We start from the raw sequence: 6,000 nt of genomic DNA on the forward strand, positions 1-6,000 counted from the left end.
CGTTTCGTGTAGCGCCAACGATTTCTATAGACTTGAGGAAATGTGGTGCTACATTGAAGTGAACTTGGGCTCGAATTAACCCAAAACTTGGGATCCGTTTGTATTTGCGAATTTACAGCATTCTAATTTCACTTTACATAATTTTCCTTCTTTCAAGGTTGTATAAGAAACGGTTACCCAGATCGCTCACGGTCGAGTTGAACAACTATATTTCTCGAAGGTCGTGAACATGGGATATTTTTATTGAAAATGATAGAGGGATATGCTACAAGTAATTTGCAAAGGAAAGTAAATGTGTCTCTGATGGGACACATGGGATACAGAAACAAATCTAATGGAGTTTTAAGAATCCAAGTAGTGGTATATGAATGAAAGAAGCTCCTAACATTCATTTGAGACCCAATACATAACCATTTAGCCAAACGAAATTCAATTTGAAAAGAGGGGCGTTTTCGTGAAAAATCCATTGAATTGTGATGTCGTTTTCAAGCAATAAACAATGCTCCCTGACGTCCTTTTCTCACTATGTTATTTGGTACTAGACATTTATAGTGTTGATGAATTACAATGATAAGGTCGAAATCCTTTGCTATTAGTTGTCGGCAAAACAGCCTTGTCTATCAGCTGTCTACGCATCAGCATCTACGATCTACAGATGGACAATCATAAATACTTGATACTGGATTTCATTTTATTAGAAATAGGAATTGGGAAGTACGCACAAAAATAGGTCCATTTGAGACCAAGGTGCAATGTCCGTCCCGTTCAAATTAAATTTACAAAATGAGGGTCCGTGTGACCTCTATTTCTATCTACATTTATAGCTTCCATAAAAATCGAAATTTTCAGCAATTAATCCCTAATTTCAATGCACCATTGGAATACTGAGGTTGAGAAAACCAATCCTATCCAACATCTAAAAAAGGTACGGTATTGCATTCCTTACTATCATTCCCAATTATCGATCCTTTTATTTACCCAGAGGTCTAACTATTAGAGGTCGGCCACAAATTACCTACCGTTTTTTTTATTAATTTTATTTCTATCAAAATAAAAAGCAACATAATTCGCCCAACTCCTTCTTATCCAATCCGCAACATAAATCTAAATTAATGGCGATTCCAATTAAATTAAAATTTATTGATACACGAAAAATCAAAGATAAAATTGTTCAACAAAAATCCTAACGCCGGTACTTAAATATACACAAGACTTTATCTCCTTAATATTGAAGGTATATGTGCCAGCGGGCGGTCAAATAAAACAGACACACACATAGAGTTATCCTGTTGTTAGTTCGTTTTTTTATAAATAATATTTGTTCTTTAACACATTCCTATCAGATACACGGAGGATAAAAATAATATTTTCTCAAAGAATAACTGAATTCCTTTTTGCATTGTTGTTGGACCCTGGTGTGTGTACAGATATTATAGGTGCACCACTAAACTCATCTACCTGTTCGATAAACATTTTTTTCTGGTACCTGTTATCTCTTGTTGTATGTATTTTGACCATAGTTTAAGATTTCATTCACACGATTCTTACGTATACCCTATCGGTAAATGGTGTTAAGAAGCTCGTACTTTAGGCTGTCCATACGTACGTGAAGGATTAAAACCAAAACTATTAAAAGAAATTAAATTTACATAAAAAGGTGTAAATGTTTTGGGCTTGTTGGCTTGCATCCTCTGTTCATCGAATTGTATTTGAAACCGAAGTCGAAAGTAGCTTGCACAGTTTGAACTGATGACTCGTGTCTGTTATTCAATAAAGGTGTATCAGGTGTTTTTCACAACATGATCTTGAATAGGTAAATATTAGTAAGTAGAACCATGATCAAGTTTCGTCTTACAAGTTTAAAGCAGATGCTCTAATTGTGACAAATGAGAAATTGTTACAAATGGGGAATAGTGACAAATGTGGCAAAACGACAAAAGTGATGTAATGACATAGAGACAAACCTGAAATCAGATTTCACCTGATCTGATCTGACATCTCGGAGAAAGTGAGTAAAATCTAGTACTTCATTAATCCTAACGTACAAAGGGTTTCCTATGTAAGAGAGCACATTAATCAGAACTAATTGTTATCATCACTGTTGTTAACATAATAGCTTGTCACTTTTCTGATTTTACATACAGACACAAAGAAATACTTACATCGGGTACAACATAGAGGGTTTAGTTAGCTTCACATCATTGTTCTTTTGAATTATCATCATTTTTTAGTGTAACTTTTTTTATTTAAATGAATTGAACGAAAAATCCGACAAATTCGTTGAAATTTTACTTGAAATTATGAAAGGCCCTTCACGTGAATATATTGTCGGAAGTTTAAGCACATGAACGAGAAGTAAGTTTGCTCACATTAAACACCTTTTTCGTACATATTATAGCTGTGGGTTAAGTAGTGTTAGAAAAATATTATTGTTTGAGTTTAGAGTGGTTGTTTCTTATTATAAAGGAATTTCGAAGTGCCACTCACACTTTAGCTCGATGCGTAAATGACCTTCTGCACGCCAAATTTATTTTGGTGCAAGTAATTTGTTCGAAAATAAATGACTATTAAAAAAAGAGCGAAGAGCCACTTCATGATGTACTGTTCAAAATCAGAAAATTGTTAACATGCCACCCAGAATCGACAGTAGAAACAACATTGTGACGGTTAGTTACATGATATGTTGTAAATATTGAATTGAACATTTTTTTTTGGTAATTTAATTTACATCCATCGAAAGTTCAAATATTTTATCATTGAAAGTCAACAGAGAACCATATGTCGTTGATTAAACAGCAATGCACATTTCCTATTATCGTTTGCATTTGGTAATTTTGTCTTGTGTCTATATTTATCTATCCATTACACCCATCGAAATAAGGGCGCTGTGTATTTCCTAACAGAACGTATGTTAAACAATCAAATAGTCATGCGACTCAGACGGTTTCAATTAAAGTTTTTTGAGTTCTATATTTAAGATGGATTTGTTAGTTGTAAATTTGGTCTGATGGTAACAATTGTAACGTTGAAGAATTAACATCACTTTTAGAGTGGTCATGGTCTACTAACGAATATGTTCTAACCCGCAGATCTTGGCAGACCAAGTTTAACAATCAAGTTTTAATTGACCACAATGAGGTTAGATAAAGTCTGTAGATACAAAATCTATTACTTCATTAGATAAAACAAACGTTTGGCTATTCAAGACAGTCGTTGCTGTTGGAAACATAGGAGTAAGCCATCGGTTAATCTTATAAGTTGCTGTATGCATACGCGGATATAACTACTTCAACAATTTTAGAGCAATCTACAGCTCGACCTCCTTCAATAGCAGTGAATAGAGTAGAATTATACAAAAATCTACTTCATTTGAAGTTTAGTCTCCAGACAGCAGTTCCCTATAATTCGTCGTGATTAATCAAAAGATTTTACATCGAGCTAAAATCAACGTTGTGCAATTTCAATAAATCTTTCTCTTTTCCCGCAAGGAGATAAAAGCTTAAAATGCTTCACTACTTGCTTTGTGTAAACTCATAGCACTTCCCAGCAATAACACAGAAACATTTTTGAAATGTCATAGTGAGTTTATCATAGTAGACTCTGGGTTTTCTTCGTATGGACATGAGATATGTTTCTTTGTGTAAGTTCGAATAGACAACATGTGAAATTTTCTATTTTTGTTTATAAAATAGACGCCTAACTTGACATCTGATTTGAGTGTTCATTCATGCTTGTATATCTACAGCCTACAGTAAAACTAAATCTAGTACTTCATTAGATTGAACACGTACATGTACATTTTGCCATATAAAATTACAGTTTTCAAAGCTCACCAGCTATTTTTGTCGGCGTTGTTGATGACAGATGAGTAAAGGCCACGAAAAGGTTGACATCTTAAGCAGGGACTAAAATAAGGAACATAGCGCGGAGCCAAATGGCTTTGTAGCCCTCGACAGTTGCTCCGTGCCTCGGCCCAAGTGGCCCCGTAATTTATTTAAAAAAATCTGCTGCGTCGCTGCTTCTACCCTTACAGTTTCTTTATAAGGTAAGTAACCGTGAAGTGTACTAACGGAAAATTGATGTTAAGATGTCCGTGTAAATTTATATGAAAGAAATTTATATGACAAAACCGTGAGTTTCCTATGACGTTTCTATCTGGGACGAAGGAACGGTTCATTGAACTTGTATCAAATAGGACAACTCACGGTTGTCATATAGGACAACTCTCATATTGATATTACTTATAAACTTCAACACATTGAAGGATCCGAGGAATACCTCCAAATAATTTTCTTAAAATTTAAAGTTTAACTGTTGAATTTTAGAAAATATTTGGAGGTATATTTAGGCTTCTTTACTACTTTCCAGCGTACCTTAAGTGCCTGCTCGATCATTAATGTAATTAATAAGTTAAAGAATAAATCGTCGCAATATCATTTGAAAGTGCTAGCTAAATCCGCATTCATGAACATAAACAACATACAAATTAAAAGTTATGACATTGGGACACAATTTCTATTAGTAAAATCATTAAATGAAATAAACAAAATCTCTCGCTCCGCGTTTTAAAATAAATGCCTTGACTTCACTGAAGGAGTTCCAGTTAGTATTAGTTTGTCAATAAGAGCGTCGAATCAACAAAAAAAAAATCTCGCTCGCTTCGCTCGCGTCACAAACAGTAACAATTTGCTAAAACAAAGTAGTCTAGATACTATTAGCGAAATTAATAATTTTTCATCAAATGAAGCGATGATCAAAATGACTTCAAAAATTAGTGCCACTAAAACAGAGAAAATAGTGCACTAATCACACATTGGCTCCGCGCGGAAAAATCCTTATTTTAGTCCCTGATCTTAAGGTTGCTATATAGGTTGCTAGTTACCAAATACACGAACTCTGATTAATTTCTTTGTTATATCTTCCAATATATAAGTAGTCCTCTGCCAATTATCGAACACGAAATCGAGTAAAAACCTATCGAAACCTTCAACCATACCATTTTGAGGGTATAATCAAAGCATTCAGATATTAAGCACATTTTATTTGAATTCATTCCAATAATTTATCTCGCCATAAATACAAAACATTTTTATTACACAGAGCTGAAAACAAAATAAATTCAAATCCCCTCACAATTCCTCATCAAACATCCGAAAATAGAGTTGCTGCTCTATCCATCGAATTCGTCCTTTCGGTTACATTTTTTTCGTATATACAACACAATTTACACAATGGAAATCCCTGTGTGTATTTATTTAGTTTTTATATAAAAACTGTGCGCACATATGCGTATGTAATACGGATTTCACTAGAAGAAAATAAAATTAAGGGAATTTCGGCTTTTGTTGTTTTAACTGCCTTTTGCTTTACCACACAAATACGAGATAGGCGTTAAAAAAACAGTAGAAAATCCGAGAGAAATCCTAGAAGGAATGGGTAAAATGCGAAGAACAAAAATTAAGGTCGGGAAAACAAACATAAGAAAAAACAATTCCGAAAGTAACATTAGTTCTTTTTTCCAGTTAATTAAATCGCAGCAATTTGTTGAATCGTTTGACATAGTTCTCTGCACTCACACAGAGGATAGAGTTTGCGTAACCGTTATCATATCACATGGTCTGCATATATTTCTTAATTAAACACTTGACTTGCATTAAATCAACAATACGTCTGAGGAATTTTTCGTTTTTTCCTTAACCCTCCACCAGGCTGATCGTACGGTTAACTTTAAACATGTTTACATAAATGCAGCATATAATGAAATGCACCACAGCATCACAAAACAAGAAAGAAATTTAAATTTAGAAGAAAAAAAATTTGGATGGAAAACATTTTAATTATCTCTTAAGTATAATACACGACGGCAAACATATAAACAGGAAAGAAGACGTGAAAAAATTCTTTTCTTGGAGTATTTGTTGTCTGGTGGATGTATTATACCAATAAAGTGTGGTATTTCGTGTGTATAAATAGGTGAGAAAATTAACAGTCGCAAGGTGA

This window comes from Bradysia coprophila (assembly GCF_014529535.1).
Source record: "Bradysia coprophila strain Holo2 chromosome IV unlocalized genomic scaffold, BU_Bcop_v1 contig_106, whole genome shotgun sequence".
Lineage (NCBI taxonomy): Eukaryota > Metazoa > Arthropoda > Insecta > Diptera > Sciaridae > Bradysia > Bradysia coprophila.